The 22478-nt window shown below is 47.4% G+C and overlaps 1 long non-coding RNA gene across 1 annotated transcript; it reads right to left on the reverse strand.

The window, feature by feature from the left end:
* Positions 1–1388: 1388 nt before the first annotated feature.
* LOC107183717 lies at positions 1389–17410 on the reverse strand. The gene is made up of 2 exons (XR_001514523.1): positions 17147–17410; positions 1389–1567 (listed from the first exon to the last, which is right to left on the reverse strand). It is a non-coding gene; the product is annotated as an uncharacterized LOC107183717 (long non-coding RNA).
* Positions 17411–22478: the final 5068 nt, after the last annotated feature.

A 22478-nucleotide genomic window follows, 5' to 3' on the forward strand; every position in this document is an offset into this window, starting at 1 on the left:
AAATAGAATCTGTTGTTCAGGTCCTCCTGGAAGACATTTATAAACTATGAACTAGACCAGTGATGGCGAACCTATGACACGCGTGTCAGAGGTGACACGCGGACTCATTTTTTTGATTGATTTTTCTTTGTTAAATGGCATTTAAATATATAAAATAAATATGAGAAATATAAATCTTTGTTTTACTATGGTTGCAAATATCAAAAAATTTCTATATGTGACACGACACCAGAGTTAAGTTAGGGTTTTTCAAAATGCTGACACGCCGAGGTCAAAAGGTTCGCCATCACTGCTCTAGAGCATGAACAGAGAATAACATTTTTTTTTTACGAGTTAAGCCACTGAGATTTGAAAATTTCTTTATTACCACTAAATGCTACTCAGACCAATTCAAATACAGCATCTCATTTGCTTCCTAAACAGTTCATTGAGGTGCATTGTTACCTCATTTTACATACTATTTAAATAAGTCTTAGTATTATAAATAAATCACTAAAAATTACATAATTAATAAATGCTTGGGAACACCAGCCTATCTAAATCCAAAGCATGAACCATCCACTGAAAATTGTATCCAGTCCCATTAGTGAGATTCATTTCTTCACAGGACATAATTTTAAATATTCAATAATGTTATTAATCACGCTGCCTTACGTATATTTGGGGATCGAATGACCCTTTCACAGGGGTCGCCTAAGACCATCAGAAAACACATATAATTACATATTGTTTTTGTGATTAATCACTCTGCTTTAATTATGTTCAATTTGTAATAATGAAATTGGGGGGCACCACAACATGAGGAACTGTATTAAAGGGTCGCGGCATTAGGAAGGTTGAGAACCACTGCCCTAGTGGCTGTGTGCCATGGAGTGCCCCCTTCTCTTGAGAACTGTAACAAACTCTATTTTCAGTAGAAATCATCTCCTAATCTGTTGGCCTCATCATGTCTGAAGAGTAATAAAAACTACACTTTAAAACAATAAGAGCCCAAGCTCTAGAGTCAGATCACCTTGTTCAAGCTCATCTCTACCATTTCCAGGCTGTGGGATGTAGCCTCAATTTTTCATCTCAAAAACAGAAACAACCATACCGAACCCATTGGGCTGTTAGGAGGATTAAAGGAGATAATACATCTAAAGCATTTAACCTATAATAATTGCCATAAATGAATGCTAAATAAATACGAAATCCAGATATATATTTGAGAGGAAATGGAATGCCGGGTCCATGCCCTTTTGAAGTCTATAATCAAACGGAATTTTCTAGATTTTCCCAAGAGTGTTGATATTCATTATCTCGTTTGGTCCTTATAGCTCTGTGAAGGGGATGGGCTAATGAGGCACTCCTATTTTACAGACAAGGAAATCTAGACTAAAAGAGTACTACCTGGTCAATGAAAAGGTTGGACTTAGGACCCAGCTCCTCTGACAACTGCTCTCCACCAGGCCTTTCTACTGAGATGAGGATTTGGCAGGCAGACGGACTGGGCTTAGAATCCAGCTCCACCACTTCTTAACCTTGTACACTCCGGGGCAGGCAGGAGGTCTCTGAGCTCATTAATCAACTGTTGAAAATTGGAAATAATTTCACTCATTACTTAATTGAGACTTAAAAATAAATTTAATCAAAGCTGGTTAGAGTATGGGGGAAATGCGCACTTGTATATCCTGTGAGCACTCTCATTTTCTTACAAAGAAAATCTCAAAATTACCACAACAAAATAAAGCTTTATGCACAGGGTTGCTCATCACAGTAGTATCTAAATACAATTGGGAAGCAGATGGCATGTACAATAACAGGAAGATAGATAAACAAAATGTAGTATAGCCACACAATGGGATAATGCGGAGCCATTAAAAATGATGTTTACAAAGTTTATAACAAAACCTGTGTTTACTGTTAGGTCAATAAATCATGTCTCATCCCCCTTCAATGAAGTTGTTTCATTTTTCACTAAAGTTATATAAGGATTAAAGAGGCAAGCAGTTCAATAAGACTTCTTTCTTTCCAGAAGCAACTGTTTTCAACTCTCTTAGATGATTATTTGGTATATTTTATCTAAAAAATACAAGTTTATAGTTACTTCTTGATTTTAAAACTCAGGAAAAGAGACAAGAAAGAGACAGTTCCCCTTCTGCTCTTTCCTTGATCTCACCGATCAATCAGCAATGCTAAAAGAAGTCTTCCCCAAAGTGCCCGTCCCATGGGAATGGAGTGGGTGTTCTCTCTCCACATGTAGAATGTGCAAGAGACAAGCATTCTGTCCTAATGTTTTCAAAGTATGAAGTGACATGCGAGAAATTCTCCTACTTTAATACTGAGTGGAAAAGGAAGCCAGTGTGATTTCTACTAGTTACACAAGAATCAAGGGACAGGAGGAGAAAAACTAGTATCTCAGGTAGTTTCTGGATGGTAGGAATATGGGTGGTATTTTTCTTTCATTTCTTTTTATGTTTTCTGAAATTTTATTGTGGATAAAATTGTTAGTTTTAAAAATCTGATGAGAATCCTATTTACTTGTTACCAATTGCTAGAAGACTACACCTGAACAGAGCCTAGAACATATTAACTGGGCACCCCAGAATGGCAGTGTTCTTTCTCCTACTAGCCCTGACCACCCCTATGGGCTCCACTCCTGGTAGAATGGACAATGAGGTGGACACTTACGGTCAGATCCAGGAGTGGATCGTCAGGGTGCTATCAATCTGCTATTGGAATTTGACCCCACAGCACCTGATTTGAATACTTGCAGAGTATTAAGGCCCAGGGTGAGGGCATGACCAATAGGAAGCCACCCAGACCCAGGTCCACTCCAACCTACTGGTGACTTAGTCCTGCACCTACTCAGCTGGGGAAGCAGGAAGGGTTCTGGCAGGAAGAATTGTGTAGGCAGGTGAAGGGCTGAGGCTTGTGGGGAGAGGAACGGCTGAGAATGCTGTACAGGGAAAGAGGGGCAAAGGAAGTTAATAATAACAAGACTCATTAGGCCCCAGGGAGGAAAAAAAATGTAGCTCAGTGTCTCAGCTTGGGTTCCCCCAGAAGCACACCCTGAGGCAAGTATTCAAGGGCAAGGTGTTTTTATGGCAAGTGCAGGAAACACAGATAGGGGAAGGAGGAAGTGGGGCAGGGGCGGGGCAGCTAATAAAGGGTGTGATATTAAGCAGTTACTCCTGTAGGTGAGCAGAGCAGAACCCTATGGGGAAATTCTGGGAAAGGTGTAGAGCCCCTGCTCCCTTCCGCCCCAGGGGTGAGGATGCTGGGCTACATCACACATTCCTCTCCATCACTGGTTGAGGGCTGCTCCTGGGAGATGCGGATTCTCTGCCACTATCAGTCCAGTGTGACTTGGCAAGGGTAGCTCTCTGTGGCTTAGGACAAACGCAAGTTAACAGAGGCAGCTACTGGCTGTTGCAGGCAGGACTGAGTACTGAGACAGAGAGGCTCTGAGGGGAGGCTCTGAGGGGATGCTTGGTCACTCCACCACACCTGAAGCAGGGCCTCGGCTGCCTTTCGGGCTGTTTGTGCATCTTCCTGCTTCCTTCCAAACAGCTTATCCCAGCTGGATCACACATAAGTGGACAACATAGCCGCATATTTATAGTCTCTGTGAATCACTAGTGACTAATTTTTCCCATTTTTTAAACCCAAATAGTTTCCTCTTTAGACTCCCCACGAGGGCACAAACCAATCATTTAGATGACAACACAGACTTTTATTTTATATATATAAAAAAAATCCTTTTCTTAACACAGGACAGATGGTTCGCAAACACAAACAATTAACCTAACAATTCCAGTTTCCCTTCTTTCTTTAAAAGTGGCATTTTTATCTGCACTCAGCTCGGGGGAGTCAAAGAACTTTTCTTACTGATTGTTTTGACTCCTAGAGCTTTTCAAGACTCTAGGTTCTGTCCTCTAACGGAAGATTGAAAAATAAACTCCCAGAGAGAGAGAGAGCTATCTCCTATTTTTCCACTGTGTTTGTTGGCTGGGTCTCCTTAGCAAAGAAATGGTCTTCCAGTATTTTGGTTACATATCATTCTGTTCCATTTAGAAAACCCAACTGACAAAAGGAGGCAGGGCAGCTCGTTTCCAATGCCCTGGTGCCTCTGACATGGTCTCATTTAATACTAATTGCTCCCTGTAAAATTTGGCCGCTTGAAATGTGTTTTTCCATGATTAGCATTCTTCAGAGTCTCCTACCAAAAGGCTCCATCACTCATGCATATCTCAGATAATTTATTGCATTGCCTCTGAGGAATTTATTTCTGTGGTGTGTTTCTAGAAAACTCATTCAACTCCTAAATCAAACAATGAAGGGCACGAGGGCTGGGAAGAAAGGCCTGGAGAGGAGATCTGGGGTAAGAAGAGAAAATATCTGAGGATATTGTTTAACCAGAAAACCAGACTTTCTGCATTTAGCATATCTAAATTGCTGAGAAACTAACTGACTGAGGGTTTGGTATAGGAGCAAATGCTTGGCTTGAACATGGCCTGTGTGTGCGTAGAGGTGAAAGCAAACGTATACCGAGGAGGCATGGACAGCTGAGTGGTAAGGCCCAGGCAGATGAGGGTGGCTGGAAGAGACAAGACTTGGGGGGCCAGTGGGCTTCTGAAAGAGAGAAAGGATGGGTTCTGGGAGGCCTTGGGCTCCTCTGACCTGGCTGAGGCCCAGCCTTAGGAGAAAGCTGGCATCCTACACCTCCCCCCAACGACCCCAGCTAGGACTGGCTGCCTCTTCTGAATTCCCATTGCAATGAATGTGTTTGTGAGCTGGCAATCCTTAACACTTTGAGGCTCACAATGTCATTTTGCCCTAGAGAGCGGAAACCTGCCACCTTGGGTTGGAGTTCATTTCTTGCTCCCAGAAGCAAATGACTTTTCACCTCTGGATCTCTGCTCGCGGCATATTTCAGCCATGGAGCCAGGCAGCCTTCAAGAAGCCAGGTTTCCCTGCCTGCCAATGGAGACTTGCCAGTGCTGATTTTACACATTCCCATTAGTTTTTAACAAGTATTTTGTTTTAGTTTTTAAAATGCAACTACAGGGCCATAAACTTACAGGTCATGTGATTGGAAGTGCATGCTTTAATTTTCTAAAGGTCTGTATGTAGAACTAGGTCCTTAACTTTGCATTGACCCCTATCCTTGGTCAATGACTTCACAAGTATTAATTGAGCAATTACTGTATGCACAGCTCCATGCTAGATGTTATGAAGCATGAAAAAGGTTAGAATCTGCACTCAGGATTTAAGACTGGAAGGGAGTGAGGAAGTGAGTACTTAGTTGATGCCCTCAAACCAGGTGCACTCATTCACCTCTTACCTCTCAAGCCTCATCTTCCTCTGTCCTGTTGCCCTCTGTGCTCCAACCATCAACATCTCTCAGCAGGGGATTTATCATTCATATCTGTTGTTTTCTTGGCTTAAAACACCAGTCTCCCCTTAAATTTCACCTTTCCCAGGAAGTCTTCCTTGAATAACCTTAACCACTTCTCTCCCACCAAGTGCTCCTAGACACCCATGTGCTTCCCCGCGTGGGTCACAATATCCATCATTCTTCATTGTTCTTTGTTTCATTGTCTGTAGCTCTTACAAGCTCTGGGAAGGCAGGCCAGTATCTGTCTCATTCATCACCATGCCCCCAGTGCCCAGCACAGTGCCTGGATCCCATAGAAGAGACCCAATAAGGATGTGTTGAGGAGGGAAGAAATGTCTTCTTCCCAAGGTAGATGGAGAAAGGCTCTGTAGCAGCTCATCATGGCCTGTTCTACTTTAAAGAAAGCCTCCATGTTTATCTTACCCATTTTGATTTCAGGATGGTGTCAATACATTTCTCCCTTCACGCCCCATGGATTTAGGAATCCCACACAGATCTTCCTCAAGCCTGGTTGGGTCAAGGCTGTGGAGATCTCAGATCCCAGCCATTGGCTCAAACATCTACTGACCAAACACCCTACGAGAGTTTTGGGAAAGCGAAGGCCGGGTAAAGTCCCCACACTCATCAGACCTTGATCAGCCCACAGATATAAAGATTCTTGGATAACTGTGAAGACCAAACAGGGACACGTAACATCTCAACGGAGGACTCAGGGCAGATTGAGCAGAGGCACAGCTTCCCTCTCTCCACAGATGGGGTGAAGGGGAATGAAAGTGAAAATCCTGAATTTGATAGAGCTGAGAAGTAAAATGATTGAGAAAATGACTTAAGTGACTGATTCGCCTGGAAGTAACTACACTAGTTTTTCTGCATCCGCCAGAATAGGGGCTTGAGATACAAAATAAATCTGATGGCAGAAAAATAAAGAAAATGACATTGCACATACCAGCCATCCGACTGGGAAAATTAAACCTTCTGCATTTACTTCTTGTCTTCTCCACCCCCTTTCCCATTCTGCACTCCATCCCATCCACTTCAACTTGCTTAACTATGGCTTCTGTTCATAGGAGAACTGTGGGCCTTGTAAGAAACTAGGAATTTATGGCCTAAAAATAGCAAAGCTAGAAGAGAACTTAGAGATTGTCCAACTCCTTCATTTCACCAATAAGGAAAGTTGGACCCAAGGAAAGGACATGACTTGCATGGGTCCTAATGAAGTTGGGTGACTGAGCTGAGAAAACTTGGTTCTTGAGGTGTCCCAAACCAACCCTTGTCTCTACTGGTCACCCAGGTAGGCAAACCACTCCATGGCCCCTCCTCACCAATCCTTGGCCTTGCCCCCCCCCCCCTCCTGTTAGCAGCCCTCTCTAAGTTCAGACACAAGCCACCCAGTCTCTCTGGCTGGATCTGTGATCCAGAGCAGATGGCTCTGGGGACGGGTTAGCTGCCCAGCATGCAGACTTATGGGCGACCCTCCCACAAACTGACCTCTTGGTCCCGGAACAAAGCACTTTTCCAACACACCATGGATCATGGCTTGTGGAGGACACATGACACATGCCAGAGATTCTTTCCAAGCCACAATTGCTTTGCAGCCATGGCAGCAGCTCTCTGCCTGCGGGGCCTACGAGCTCCCCCCAGGCCATGCTAGAAGGAAGAGGAGTCTTAGAACTCATTGAGTTAGGAGCACTAGCTACTAGGAGACCACCCTGAACATTGACAGCTCTGGGTCTTCCTTCCCTGAGGGTCAGCTCTAAATCAATGCCAGCTTTACAAAGAGGGAAAGTGCCAGTACTGAGATTACTCTACTAGCCCTGGGCTAGGAGCTTTTGCTCACTGTTCTCAATTAATCCTCACAGTCCAGTAGGCAGGTACAATGATCTCCTTTTTAGATGTGAAAAATGAAGCTCAAGAAAGATTAAGTGACTTGGCCAAGGTTACACATGTTTTTTAAGAGAAAACCTGGGATTAGAAGTCAAGTGTGTCTCTCTCATTGGATACCGTCTTTTAAGATATTCTTGTGTCTCCAGCTGCAAGACAGTCTTGGCCTCCTTCAGAGCCGCCCTGAATCTCTCCCAGGAATCTGTTTCCTAGGAGTCCTTCCCACCAGAATCTGGGGTGTAGACAGGGGGACTGTGAACAGCCCAGCCTTGCAGATTAGGGGTTGGGCGTCAGCACACTCAGGCATTTGGCTGTACCTCTCACTGGCCACGTGCCCCGAGCAGGCACTTCTCTCCCAAGGAGGCAATTTCTGGGCAGAGATTGGAACCAGTTCTCAGGGTTCCCTTAGGAATGTTTTAAGTTGTGAGCACTGCAGCTCCGTATCAGGATCAACACTCAATGAAGGTTGACCACCTATCAGCAGAGCTTCATGCCATCAAATAAAGCGACAACAAAGTCAGTCTCACATGAAATTTAATGACAAGCATAATCAACACCGATCTATATGGAAATTAGACCTGAATGTTGAATAGCTCATGAAATTGACTGTAGTGTTCAATTTTTACTTTTCCTATTCTCACTTGGTTGACTCTTTAGTTATAATCCATTATCAAGGTTGAAAGTTTTCCTTGGTGTCATGAATAGTTTTACTCTCACTCTGCTCCCACTCCTCATACCCATATACACCCTGATCCCTGCACATATGAAAGATAGAGGTTGGCCCTTCTGTAACCAACACTGGAGGCCTTCACCAACCCCTCCCATGGTCCAGGGATGAGGTTCCTGATTATTCTAGTTTCTTCTACACCCACATCCTCCCCCATTACACACACACATACACACACACACACACACACACACACACACACGTGTATGAGCCCAAACCATGCCTCTGACATGGGAGGAATCCTTGAAATGATGTCCATTCTCCACCGCCAACTTCTGGGTACTGGGTGGGCTCCAGGTGTAGGTGAAGGTGCAGAAACCTGGGCCCCAAGGCTGTGGAAGGCCTGTCCATAGGGTCACAGGTTGGAAAGCTCCCCTGCATCCTCCCTTCAGGCCCTCAGCTGTGTCAGCTCCTGTTCCCTGAAGGGTTAAGGTGCCCTGCAGTGACTCAGTGGGCCAGAGCCTGGCTCTCTGGTGGCCTGACTCAGAGAGCAGTGTGTGGTCCCCCTGCTACATCCTGTTGTGAAGGATGCTGTTCCCTGTTTCCGAGGCCCTGCTCGTATCCCCAGGCAGGCAGAGGAAGTAAGGCGAGGGAAACAGCTTGGGGGTTTATATAAAAGTCTGGCCCCTGGCCTCCTTCCTGCAGGACGGCTTTTCTGGGCCCCTGTCATCTCCCTCGGAGCAGTGCGCTGTGGAGGAGCCCTCCTGGTCAACGCCAGAGATGAAGGAAAAGTAATTTTGGCACAGGCTATAAATAGGCCTTGTGGTTATTTTAGAGCTGTTTTGCTTGAATCAGAGGAGTAAATCTTGGATTTTGCTCAAACATCCTGTCAGTCCCATGGGTCTCTTCCTCCTCCATGCTCATTCTCCAGCCTGGGAGACTCAGAGGTTTTGACTATGGCCCACAGGGATTTTTCGTTCAGGCTTTGTACACAGGGAACTGAAAAGTATCATGAAGCAGTACTTCCCTTTATGAGGTACTCTATTTTCTACCCTACTCTATTTTATTTTTTAAAACTTCTGGTTATAACTCACCAATGACTTTGTTTTAATTGCCCACTAGTGAGAAGCATGCACAGTTTGAAAAACAACCTATTCTTCCTTTTTTCTTTTCTCTGATGCTGTCACAAATCAGTCATTGGCTTTGGGCAAGCCACCTGAACTTTACAGAGCCTTTTTTAATCCATAAAAAACAGCATTGGTCAATAATCTCTAGATTTTCTGAAGTTGTTTGTTTTTGTCACATTCTTCCTGTAACTAGAATCACCTGTGCATTTCCCTGGAAAGCCCAATTTGGGACTCAAAGTCTCAAGTTAAAACATAAAGAAGAGAGGCTGGCGTCTCCCCTCCATTGGTCTAGCTATGGCTTTGTGATAAAGAGCAGAGCTTTGGACGCGGGCAGATCAAACACAGCTCCCAACGGATTAGCAATGTGCCTTTCTTAGCTTTTCTGTACCTCAGTTTACTCATCTGTAGATGAGGATGAGACTTCTATAGCAGGGGTCCTCAAACTTTTTAAACAGGGGGCCAGTTCACTGTCCCTCAGACCATTGGAGGGCCAGACTATAGTTTAAACAAAAAACTATGAACGAATTCCAATGCACACTGCACATATCTTATTTTGAAGTAAAAAAACAAAACGGGAACAAATACAATATTTGTATTTGCATGTGGCCCGCGGGCCATAGTTTGAGGACCCCTGTTCTATAGGGTTGTTGTGGGTGTTAAATAGGATAATGGCAGGACAATCCTTATCACTCCTCTCCTCCCCTTTCCCTCTTCTCATCCCACCTCCTCTCGACTCCTCTTCTTTCCTCTCCCTCTCCCCTTTAGTAAATCCCATTCCCTTCCCTCCTGGATTTACTAAACTTCTTTGTGGAGAAATTTTACCAACACCACTTCCTTTATCTAGAGTTTTATGGTTTGCAGAGCACTTTCACCCATGATCTCCTTGATCCTCACAAGAACCCTTGGGTTTGGTAGGGTTGATATGATGCCCATTGTATAGATTATTTAAAAAAAAGACTAAAGTGACTTGCTCATTCAGTTATTTGGGCTCTGGGCTCAGGGATTCTCGTGCCAGAGCCAATGGTTTTCCCTGCAAACCTGTTGATTTAAGTTAGCCTGAGGCGAGCCCTTGGCCTTGGCAGAGGCTAGTGGTGATGACCAGGTGAATCACCAAGTATCATCACAGGCACTCTGACTTCACACACAGGTGTCAATTAATTTCACAGACAGTTATCAAAACTTGTTTACAAAAAGCATAGAAAAGCTTTTACTCTTTCTGACCCTTGCTATAATTTCCAAGCATCATATTTGTTCATTTAGTTATTGTTGCCTCTTTTTCTTACCAAAATAAACACTTTACCTGGGCAAGGACCCATGTTTGCTTACTTATCATTGTATCCCCAACACCTAGCACAGTGTCTGCCAAAATAAATATTTGTTGCTTGAAAAATGTCTGTTGAATACATGACTAAACACACCACCTGTGAAGAGACTGGGCTGGGAACGTCTATCTTTATTTACAAGGTTTATTTAATACCTGTGTTCTTTGACCCGGCTGATATTAATGATAAATGTTGTCTCGTACACCCAGAGTGAATGGGAAAATCAAGGTTATTATGTGAGCAATTTGAGCAGAATGAACCACCTACTCCAACCTTCCTTATCTGGTTATATTAGGTAGAAGTAGTTTAAAACCTGAAGAACTGGAATAATTGCCTAATATCTCCATTTCATGTGATTCTTGCAATTCTAGCTGCAAACAGACATAGACATGCTTCCCAGTTAAGAATGCGGCCCTACAGCGGACACAGCATGCAGGCATGCACCTGTACGCGCACATGCGCGCGCACGCGCACACACATACACACGCACAAGTGTGAAGGAGGACAGGAATTTAAAAGACTGACAGGAAAGGCATCTAGAAAGCTCACTCTCCACCAGGAGAAAGCCTTCATGCCTGACCCTCTGCAGCATTCCATTTCCCAAGTGTGCACTGCCCGAGCCAATGTCCTCAGTCTTTGACCTTGGCAAAGCAGACTAGCTCTGAGCTAGACCCTCACAGATAGAAAGGACTGGGCTGACAGACAGTTCTAAAGGAGATACATTCTTCACTCTGGGATTTTTATAAAGAGCAGAAAAAAAATCAAGCCCGAGCCAAGAAGTTTGGCTTTGTCATGTCAATGGCAATGAAAGAACTAGAAGTTGTGCAAATGAAAAACAACATGGCCCTCCCTCTTCTCTCCCTTTTCCCCCTCTTCCTGTCGGTTCCCAGCTCCACCCTTGGCTCTCCTCGGAAGCTTCCTCTCCTGATGCCTTCTGAAGGCACTTTTTATTGGGGGAAATCATGTGTACATGTGATGCCAACCTAGCCCATAGCTAGTTTCTCCCTCTGCGCTGCTTGCCTCTGAGGAATTGGGAAGCTCAGTAATCCACCAGTCTCCTAAGGATCATGGTGTAGATGGGGGAGCAGAGCAGCTTCTTGGCATTGTAGGGAAGGTGAAATAGGAGGAGACATTACCTACTGCCTACTGTGTGCTAAGTAGGCACTGGTGAGCTGTGTCACATGATAACACATCTGAAGCTCAGAGGACCCTGTGAGATGGCTAATGTAGGTAGTAAGATGAAAAAAAATGGAAGCTTAGAGGGGTTAAATGATTTAATTAAGATCACATGGTTAGTATGTGATCAAATCTTTTAGATTCCAAAATTCATGTTTCTTCAACCATGTACAGGGAAGTGATTGGCTCTGAGTCAGGGGGCCATGTGATGACGTATCTACCAAAAATGTTTCCAGCCTTCATTTATTCTTGCCTCCAAGTCTTGGCTGACAATAGTCCCTCAGGCTTTTGTCAATACTCTAGCCATCTCTCAGTGCTAGTTCATCTCTTTCTACTGATGAAGCTTTCCTCCATTCCCCACACCAGAATTACCACCCCCTTCCGTGTTCCTACAGTGGGGCTGTTCATTAAGCCTGTACTGAAGCATCTGTCTGGTTCTGGCCTGTGGTATGGATGCTGGGAGCATGGGTGCCATTTAAGGCTGGGGTGCTGTGACCCAGCCTGGCACCAGCTTGGGAAGGCACAGGTAGAGACAAGGTGTGGGGTGCACCGGGCAAAGAGGGCTTCTCTACTCCAAGGCACTGAAGGAGACTCAAAACCCACAGGCTGGACGCTCAGTCCTCCAATGGAGTTTGCTACACGGAGGCCTACTCACACCGTGCTCAAAGGCTAGGAGAAGGCTCCTTCATCCTGCTGGGAAGTCAGCTGTGCAGAAAAGTTAGCTCTGAACTTCCCCAAAGCAGGATATAGGTCTGCTTTAGATAGGTGTTCGGTGAATGGATGAATCACTTAATGACTCAATGCTGCTATCCTCAGGAGTGACCTTGCATGGTCCTGCAGCAGGAGAGCCATGGAAGATGACTGTGGCTGTTATCCTGAGTCTCCCTGGTTTTACCCAAAGCATGAAGGTGTGACCTGAGCATTGTCTAGTCTTCCAGGGCCTTCCAGGGCTAAGCCTGGCATTCTGCCCTCTCTGGGCGCATCTGGGAGTGTGGTAAAGCCAAGTCCCCACACCCTTGCCTCCTGACTTGCCTCAGGGTGGATACTCATACTCTTCTTTTCTGCCGCATTTTCCTTGGCCCATCTGCTCCCCTCACCACAAGGATAATGCAGAGACCAGATAGGAGAGTGGTCGCATGGCCTTGGTCCTTTTCTCACCCGGGGAAAGACCTAACAGCAGCAGCATGGGTGTGCCCAGACTGGAACTCAGCCCATGGTTTTCCACAAAGACCAGCTTATTCTGACTTGAACCCATGGAATAGAATGTATGTCAGTGTGAGCAACTGTGCATCCATGTGAATGTGCATGTGTACATGTATGTGTGCATATGTAGAGTGTTTCTCCTTGTATCTAGAGACACCAAATTGTAGTTGGACAGAGCTTGAAGTGCAGCCTGTCCAATCCCTTCACTTTATAAGTAAGGAAACAGTTTATTGTATTACTAGGAGTCTTTGCCTGATACTCGAGAAATAAAAAATATGTAGGTAGACCCCATGGTCACTAAGGAGGAGGGGACCCAGCTCCTCTTGGCCTTCTTCACTACACCACCACCCTGTGTTCTAGATCCTTCCTCTCCTCACAGGGAGCTCCTCTCCGATCCTCAAAGTCTCTTTAGAAATGAAACAAACAGAAGACATCATTAAGGAAGCAAAGATCCTCTCCATTGTCTGGGGTCCTCACCTGTCCTTCTCTGCCCCCACACCATGTGGCCCAGCCTATCCCAGCAGGCTCTCGCTCTATGACACACCTTTGTCCTTTTGTCCTTTTCTCGTGTAGTCTTGCCACAACCTCGTGAGGATGGTCATATTATCCCCACTTGGCAGGTGAGAAGACTGAGACTCAGAGAAGTCACGTGTGAGTTGCCCGCAGCGCTCAGCCTAAATCGAGCAGGCATGGGATGGGAGTCTCAGCCTTCCAGACCCCAAGTGTGCGCTCTGAACGGCAGCCTGGAGACAACTCTGTGGTGAATGCACAGTGTCCCATGACTCTCTGAGCTCCTCTGGGCCGCTGAGCTGCCAGGGTGGAAGCCCCCAGCTGCTTCTCTCCCTCTGCCCTCTCTCTGCACTCCAGCAACACTCAGCCTGAGCTGATAACTGTGGCAGGTGGTTGGGAAATGGCTCTGACACCATAGAAGGGAGCCCTCAGAGGGGCCAGCGTGGGGTATCTGCAGAACGCAGAGCTCACCGCTGCAAGGGCTCCTCCCGCACCAGGACCTCCGGCTCCTGGGCTCTTGTGCTGCGAGCTGCCCCAGAGCCCTGGCTCCCAGCTGTCAGCACCAGCAATCTTCACGCAGGAGCTAAGCCCTGGCACTTCCCAGGTCTGCAGGAGGCCAAGATTCCTTTTCCAGAGAAACACTTATCTGTCTCCGAGCCCAGGGCCTTGTCCCCTATCCAAGTGTCTTCATAGTTCAGATTCCTGTGACTAGGAAGGGGTTGGCACCCTCGAACACGAATCCTTCCAGCTGAGTTCCCTGAGATAGCTGACGCCTTTTCCATTAACTACCCGGCCCTCGAGTCCTTGTGGCCGTTACAGGATTGGAAGAATCCCCCAAATTCTGGTGGCCTCTGATCCAACCCAGATACTTCAGGGAGCCCCTGTGACAGGGCAGCTGGCCTTCCATCCCCGGCAAAGGCCTGCAGTGGTGTCAAAAGCTGGGGACCAGAGTCTGGAGCTGGATGGGAAGAGAACAAAGGAATGCTGGCAGCCAGTGAAGCAGGAGCTGGGATCCCACCTTTAGGGGTTAGTTTCTTTAAAATCAGGGCACAAGGAAGGAGTGTGCGTGGTCAAAATCACCTTGACCTCTCCTTCCAAAGGTACTGTGCTGGCCAGGCTGACTTGGCTCAGTGGTTGAACTCGACCTCTGAACCAGGAGGTCACAGTTCAATTCCTGGTCAGGGCATATGCCCAGGTTTCAGGCTCGACCCCCAGTAGGGGGTGTGCAGGAGGCAGCTGATCAATGAGTCTCTCTCATCATTGATGACTCTATCTCTTCCTTTCTGAAATCAATAAAAATATGTTAAAAAAATAAAAAGAAGCTACCATGCTGGAGACTGACAAACTTTCTCTCATTAAGTCCCACCAGCTGGTGTCCCCACCAGGGTGGGGACAGGTGCTGTGACTTTGAGTGAGCATGCATTGAGGTGGCTGTCTTACATTTGGGGACCATGTTGTGTGAAAAGTGTGTATGTTAAGCACTAGATTCAAGCTCACCTGTGACTCAGGCAGACCCATGTCCTCCAGCACCTCTGCCCACTCAGTGGATGGCAGGCCCAGTGCTCCCACGATTGTCCTTAAGCTAACGTGACGTGATACTCCGCTCAGCACTCCCATGCCTGGTGTGTCAGGCTGGGCAAAGCAGCAGGATCGGGGTGAGCCCCTCCCAGAGGGCAGACCCTGTGCACCTAGCCCGCCCCTGCTTTGCTTTTCACAGTTTCTCATTTTGAAATGCTCCCTGTTGCTGTCTCCTCGCTATGTTACACCTGGGCACAGCCTGGCTTCGGGCACGAATCAATGATGTTTCTCTAGCACATTCATATTTCAGAGCCTCTTCCCACTACTCCTGCACTGAGCTACCATTTGCTAAGGGGGTAAGTAACCCTACACCCTGGGGCAGGTTTCTTCTTGCTATTGAGGGCCGAGGGGTGAAAAGAGATCTCTGATGTGTTGGTGGCTGACAGAGCACCTGGGCATGCGTGGGGAAGAAGGCAGGGGTGCTCGTGATGGCAAAGCCACAGTAGGGAGAGAAGAGCTGATTAGACCTAAAATGCTTCCTGTTGGGAGAGTGAAAGGTAACTCCAGGATGAAGGAAGCTGTCCTTGAAAACAGCTCAGATAAGGGAGGGGCACCAAATTGTGCCTGGGCTGCTGCGATTTGGAAATCTTCCTCCAAATGACTGATTTTCCCCCAAAGTCCATGTGAGTGCACAGGTAAATGGTGTTCTGAAATATTTACACTAGCATTTAAAAAATTCATTCTTTTTTATGACAAAAGTAGTACAATGGTTGTTAGGAACAAGCTAAATATCAAAGAAACAGATGACCAAGGAAGTGAAAGTCCTCCCTAATCCCACTGGGCTGGAAGCAAGCACTGTGAACAGTTTAGGATATTTATACCAGGGTTTTAATCATCGTTTATTTATACAGCAAAGGCCCAGGCAGGAGGGGAAGCGCGCCTTTACCTTGCCTTTCAGCTGTCCCTGCCTGGAGGGCACCGTGCCAGGCTCTTTAAGACAAAGTGCCACTGTCCACCTGGTGGCTCCATCGGCATTTCCTGGTAGGATGGACTGGACCAAGTCTGGGCTGCCTGTCTGGTCAGAAGCAGCGATCTCACCCCAGTGCCCTCCCCGCACTTGCTCCACCAGCCACCTCTCCCTAGTCAACATGGCATCTGGGTCCTTCCCCAGGACCCCTCTGGACAGGCAACACCCCCAGGGTACCCCAAGTCCTGCCTTGTCCTTAAGTCTCAAGGATGGTCGGAATCGCCATCCCACCCTTGCTCATAATCTTCTCTGTCCATCATTGTCTAGTAGAAAGTGGGCTGAATTTGGGGTAGGGGCCAGGTAGGGAGAAGATTGGTATTTCTTGAACATTTACACCATTGAAAGAATTTAAATACATTTAAGTGAGGAGGTTGGCTCTCAACTTTGACCTCACTGGAATCACCGGACAAGCTTTAACAAACTGATAATACACGGGTTCCAGCCAGGGATTCAGATTTACTAAGTTAGGATGTCTGAGTCCTGCCTTCGATGGTTCCACTGTGGATCTGAGGGGCCGAGCGTGGGAAGGCCAGAGCTGGACTGCCCCCCGATACTCCCTTTCCCTCCATCTGCTTCCTCGGACTAAAACCTTCCCTGCCCAAGAGCGCAGTGCAGCACAAAACCTGAGGGTTCACTCCTCAGTTCCCTCACCTGGTGACCTCCGGCACACTCCTTGACCCTCGGTGACTCCGTTTCCTAACCTACGAAAGGGGCGTAAACAGTGCTTGCCTATTTTTCTGTTGGATGAGATACCGTGCTAAGTGCCAAGCTCAGTGCCTGGCACTGGGGAGGGCACTTCTCTGTCTCCTTTCCTGCTTCCTCCAGAGAAGCTCTCCTGCAACTGTGGCTCAGTGGACTGACTTGCATGCACTCTGTACCTACAAGTCTGGGTTCAAGGATCTCACTAAAGAGTCGTGGACGTCCAAGTAAAGGGAAACCAGGAGAAGGTCCAGAGGGAAGACAGGCAGATGCAGCCAGAGGAGGTGAACCATTGAGGGTTTTTGTTGGGATTTTTGGCTGATGAAGAGGATGCCTCCATGACCTCACTGGTTCTCACTGGTCCTGCCCCTGATAATCCCAGATGCAGGGCTGTTTTGCCACAAGAAATGGGCCTTATCCTACCCAACCACCCAATCTCTGGCATCAACTGAAAGACTTGCCTCTTTGAGATCCAGAGAAGGCCCTTCACATATGAGAGCCTCAGACAGTGGTAGGCACCCCTCAATCCCTGCCCCCTTTTAGAAATCCAGAAATGCCCCTCACCTCCCCCCTGCCCGCCACACACACACACACATGCTGTCCTTTTTATCTCCCAAGTGTTGGATTGTGACTCACTGTTTTTTGTAATCCTGCGGTTGACGGCTCGCCAGGAGGAGGACTGACTCCTTCTTCAGGACTCAACCTTCACCCAATCTCCGCTCTGCCCCCGGTGTGGCTGCCAAGCTAGAAGGCTCTCTGCCTCCAGGGAAGGAGGGAGACCGAGCACTGGGACCAGACACACCTGTGTTCCCTCCTCTGCTTGGATACTTGTTAGCTCTGTGATCTCTGGCCTGTGGTTTGGACTCTGGAGCGGAGCTCATTAACCTGTTTGACTCCAGCCTCCTCTTGCTGAGCTTGATCACGGGGCATGGTTATTTCCTCATAACTGGGAGGCGATGGGCCAGGATCAAAGTTAAATTTCTGGGCCTCCCAGAGCCAGACCCTGGGAAGAACACAGTATACAAAGTCTGCAGGCCTGACACGCAGTCCCACACAGCCACCAGCTGACTGCCACCTTGGGCAAAACGACTTCTCGCAACCTCATTTACAACAGCTGTGCTATCAGGCAGCTGGTCTAAATCAGTCATTCCCCAAAGCTACTAGTAAGTATTTGGTACACTAGTTTTGCATGCTGCTTAAAAAAAAAGAAGAAAAAGAAAAAGAAAGGTCTCTAAGGTCAGATAAGTTGAGGGAATACTGTAAACTCCACCCCCAATTAACACATTGTAATATATACATCACCTTATTAAAGGCACCCAGAGATCCAGTAACAGGGAAGCCAGTTTGGCTTTGTTCAACTTGCTCTTTCCTAAACTCATTTGACCATGAAACTTTCCTTTCCTATTAACATGCTGGAGACTAGTAATCAGACCACATCTAACCTAGAGCTGGACTTCTCAGACGTGAAGGTGCATACAAAATAGCACGGGCTCTTGTGAAAAGTGAAGGGCCTGAGACTCTGCATTTCTAATAACCTCCCAGGTGATGCCATGCTGCTGAGTCTAGAGGACTGATTACTAAGGTTTTGTTTTTTTCCAGTTTCAGTATGGAAGTTGTGTAGAAATGGTGACTCGAGGCCTCTAGGCTCATAGAGTCCTAGGTCAGGGTCCTGGCCCAACCACTGAGCAGCAGTATGACCTTGGACAAGTCTCTTGACCTCCCTGAGCATTAACTTTCTCACCTATAAAGTGGAGATACTAACGGCACCTGATCCACAGGTTTGTCTGAGGAATAAATAAGACTGCAAAGAAAACATGCAGTGCTAAGACCTAGCCCATGACAGGACCCACTGTAGCAGAAGTCGGGTGACACAAGTCCTCCCTGACCCCAGACAAAGGGGTCCTCATTGACCAGTGAAGCCCCAGTGCTGGCAATGCCCCATCACGTTATCCGGGGCATGGGCTCTGCCAGCTGCCGTGTGTGTGTGTATGTGTGTGTGTGTGTGTGTGTGTGTGTGTGTGTGTGTGACGTGCAGCTATTGGGAGAGTGTAAGTTTCATTGGATTCAACTTTGTGGTCCTCAATAAGCGGTTCCGCACTTGAATCACATTAAAACTTTCACATGAATCTGCTCTCATGGTAAAATAAATCACGTGGTAAAATAAATCGTAAATATATTTGGGCTCTATTAAGATCCCAGCTTGTATGTAGACAGCGGATTAGGACCACATTACCCTGGCTGCCCAGATCTTGCTTCATATTGGAATCAATGGAAGGAAGGGGAAGGGAGGATAACCATATATTGATCACCTCTTAGTGTTTGGCTCCTGGTAAATATCATCTCATTTAAACCTCTCAGCCACCCTGTGCTATAGACTCAGAGAGACTAAGTAATTTGCCCAAAGACACACAGCCAGTAAGTAGTGGAGCTGGGATTCGAGTTCAGTATGATTTGACTTTGTTCTCACGAGAGGCTTTCTTTGTTCCCAATATACACGGCAGAAGATGGCTGTCACAGCTTCTGAGTTTTACCTGTTATTGGAACACCTGAAGAGAAAACAAGTCCTCTCTTAACTTGATCCCTGTCTTGGGTCAAGTTCTGCATCTGGACCAATCAAATGTGGCCATAGGGGCAGGGCCGCATTGTGCGAACTTGGCAGCTTCTGTTCTGACCCTGTGGGGTGGGAGTGGAGGTGGAGGAGACAGGATTAGTCTATGTCCCACTGTGGACTACCCCTCACTAGGAGGAGTAACTGGTAAGAGTGACATTTAAAAGGTAGATGAGGTCTGGCCAGTGTGACTCAATGATTGAGTATCTATAATAATAAAAGGGTAATATGCTAATTAGACCAGATGTCTTCCAGATGTCATTCTGGACGTCCTTCCTGATGAAGCTGGGGCCAGAGGAAAGCCGGTGCTGGCAGCTGGGGGAAGGAAGGCCTACTCTTTTTTAAAAAAATATATTTTATTGATTTTTTACAGAGAGGAAGGGAGAGAGATAGAGAGTTAGAAACATCAATGAGAGAGAAACATCAATCAGCTGCCTCCTGCACATCTCCTACTGGGGATGTGCCCACAACCCAGGTACATGCCCTTGACCAGAATCGAACCTGGGACCTTTCAGTCTGCAGGCCAATGCTCTATCCACGGAGCCAAACCGGTTGTGGCATAAGGCCTACTCTTGCACGAATTTTCATGCATCAGGCCTCTAGTCCTATATAATAAAAGCATAATATGCAAATTTTCCTCTCGGGTGGTCTTTTGATGGGGAGTTTGACCGCTCACTATGATGTGCGCTGACCACCAGGGGATGGCATGGAACATGGCGAGCATCAGCGACCTGACGCTGGCACTGGCAGCGGGCAGCGGTGGAGGCACTGCCAGCCCTGATGGGCCCCCGATGAGAGTGGGACCAAGGTGGGATGGTGGAGCAGGTGAGAGGGCAGCCAGGCCAAGGTGGGTTGCCAGGCAGGGCTACAGGGCTGCGAGGCTGGGGTGTGAGCTGGGGCCCAATTTCCACAGGCCACCCCAAGGGACCCACCCATGCATGAATTCGTGCACCGGGCCTCTAGTTGATCTATAAACCAGGAGGTCCCAGTTCAATTCCCAGTCAGGGCACATGCCTGGGTTGCAGGCTCAGTTCCCAGTAGGGAGCATGCAGGAGGCAGCCAATCAATGATTCTCATCATTGATGTTTCTGTCTCTCTCTCCCTCCCCTTCCTCTCCCTGAAATCAATAAAAATATAACAATTTTAAAAAGGTAGATGAGAAGGAAAACTTCACCTTGACCAGATTCAGATGCCTTGCTGGCCACCTTCTGACCTGGTGGAGATTGGCACAGCCAGTTATCCGCCTACGCGGCTCTGATCTTCTCCAGCAGCCTTGTCCCTGGAGGGTCCCAGGGATGGAAGTAAATCACATCCTGATTCCTTACTTCTGGCCTAGTCCTGAGTCATCCTCCGACTGGCCACAGAGACTGTGTCGGGCTGTCCACACACAGCTGCACACATCTGGGAGGTTCTGGACCCTGGATCCTGGCGACACTGTGTCACGTGCTTTGTTTCTCTGCTTCTCAATTTTTCCAGTGATGGAAGGGGGAGTGAGATATGACGCACGTCACAGGCCCATGTTGAGAAACCGTTTAAACCAAGGCTTTCTGGAATCTTGATGGAGTTGCAGGGTAAAACAAAGGGAAGGGCGAGTTGCTTCAGCCATACCTCCAGGCACCTGGGAATTGGCTTTGGAGAGCCTTCCTGAGCCCCATCACCAGCAAGTCGTCCAGATGCACGAACACCATTCAAAGCTGACAGCTACCAATCTGACGATTGTCCTCCACCCCCCCATTCCTCAAGCGGTTCTCAACCTTCTGGCCCTTTAAATACAGTTCCTCATGTTGTGATAACCCAGGATGCCCTGCCTGCCCCACACTCAGAGCTCAGCGCCTTTTACTCGGCTGCCACTGCAAGCTGATTTTTAATCATCTTTTGGGACAGTCGCCGTTTGGAATGCTGGAAAGGAAATGCTCTCCCCAGCTGGGCTGGGGCCAGGCTGCTGGAGAACAATGCCCACCTCCGAGTCCATTGTGTTTATCTCCCAGCTGGAATGCTAGTTCTCAGACAGGAGGGGAGCACGCTTGCAAACCAAGAAGACCAAAAAGGAGTGGAGCCTGGTGCCTTGTCAGCACTTCTGTGGCTGTGGGACTGACGTGATTCACATGCCGACCCCTTTTTAAGCTCCAAAAACTTTGCTCCTTGGAGTACTTTGTTGAACAAGGCAACTGGGGTCTTTTATTATTTTTCTAATCAACACCATTATGATTATTTTTCCTTTAATTACAGCAGCTGCCCTGTGGTAGGCACTGTGTTTTCCATGCCTCACTTCATTCAAGTCTTGTAACTGTGTGAGGCAGGTACATTCACCATTCCCATTTTACAGATGAGAAGACTGAGGCTCAGAGCTGTTAAGCCCATTTCTGCTGCCTCTGAAGTTGCAAGTGGCCAGGAGGTAGTGCTGACTCCAGACAGTCTGACTCCAGAGCCTGCCCTTTAGCCACAACCTCTTCCTCCCTCCTTGGAATCAGGTGTATGTTCAGTTCTACTGGGGGCCTGGAAATAGGTACTGGGAAAACACCCCAAACACTCCAAGCTTCCGGCTTATAACCTTTACCCATTCCATCCCAGCAACCTGCGCTAAGCTACTTCTGAGTAACAGAAGGACTGTGCAGGGACAAGGCGTCACATTCTCCCATCGCAGTGAGGGCCAGGGGCTCGGCAGACAGAGGCACAGACAGATGTCTGTTTCTAGGACGGGCTGGCTGAGCTCCTGGGCCGCCGGGTTCTTGCGTGTGCTCTCGCCAGCTCCACTGGATGTTTCAGGAAGGAGAGGGCTCATTCATGCCTCATCTGGAAAAGAAGAGTCTGGGGTGCTGCAAAGAGGGAAGGGGTGAGAACTGGGGCAGGATGGGAGCAAGGTTCTCCAGACACAAGATTCCCCTGCCTCTGCTTTTTATCATTTTCCACTGTCTTGACCCTGGGCCTGCAAGCCTTTCCCCTTTCCTGCCTCTGTAACCCTCCTCTCTAGCATTTTTAAAGCCACAAAGCTAACAAGCCAGGGTTTTAAAGTAGCCCCAGACCAAGTGTGATGAGTTAAATTTTATCCCAAAAGGTATCTCCAAGACCTAACAGCCGGTGACCTCATGTGGAAATAGGGTCTTTGCAGATTTAAGTGCAGGATCTCAAGGGTGAACCCTAAAATAAATGATAAGGTCCTTATAAAGGAGAGGGGAGGAAGATGAGACAGACACACAGAGAGGAAGGCCATATGAAGACAGCGAGAGACCCTGACATTGTACCACCACAAGCCAAGGAACGCCAGGAGCCATCAGAGGGTGCACGGCTGTGTGGGACACCTTGACTTTGAACCTCTAGCCTCTAGAACTGTGGGAGATTAGGTTCCTGTTGTTATTAGCC

The sequence above is a fragment of the Myotis davidii genome, unplaced genomic scaffold, assembly GCF_000327345.1.
Source record: "Myotis davidii unplaced genomic scaffold, ASM32734v1 scaffold238, whole genome shotgun sequence".
In the NCBI taxonomy this organism is placed as follows: domain Eukaryota; kingdom Metazoa; phylum Chordata; class Mammalia; order Chiroptera; family Vespertilionidae; genus Myotis; species Myotis davidii.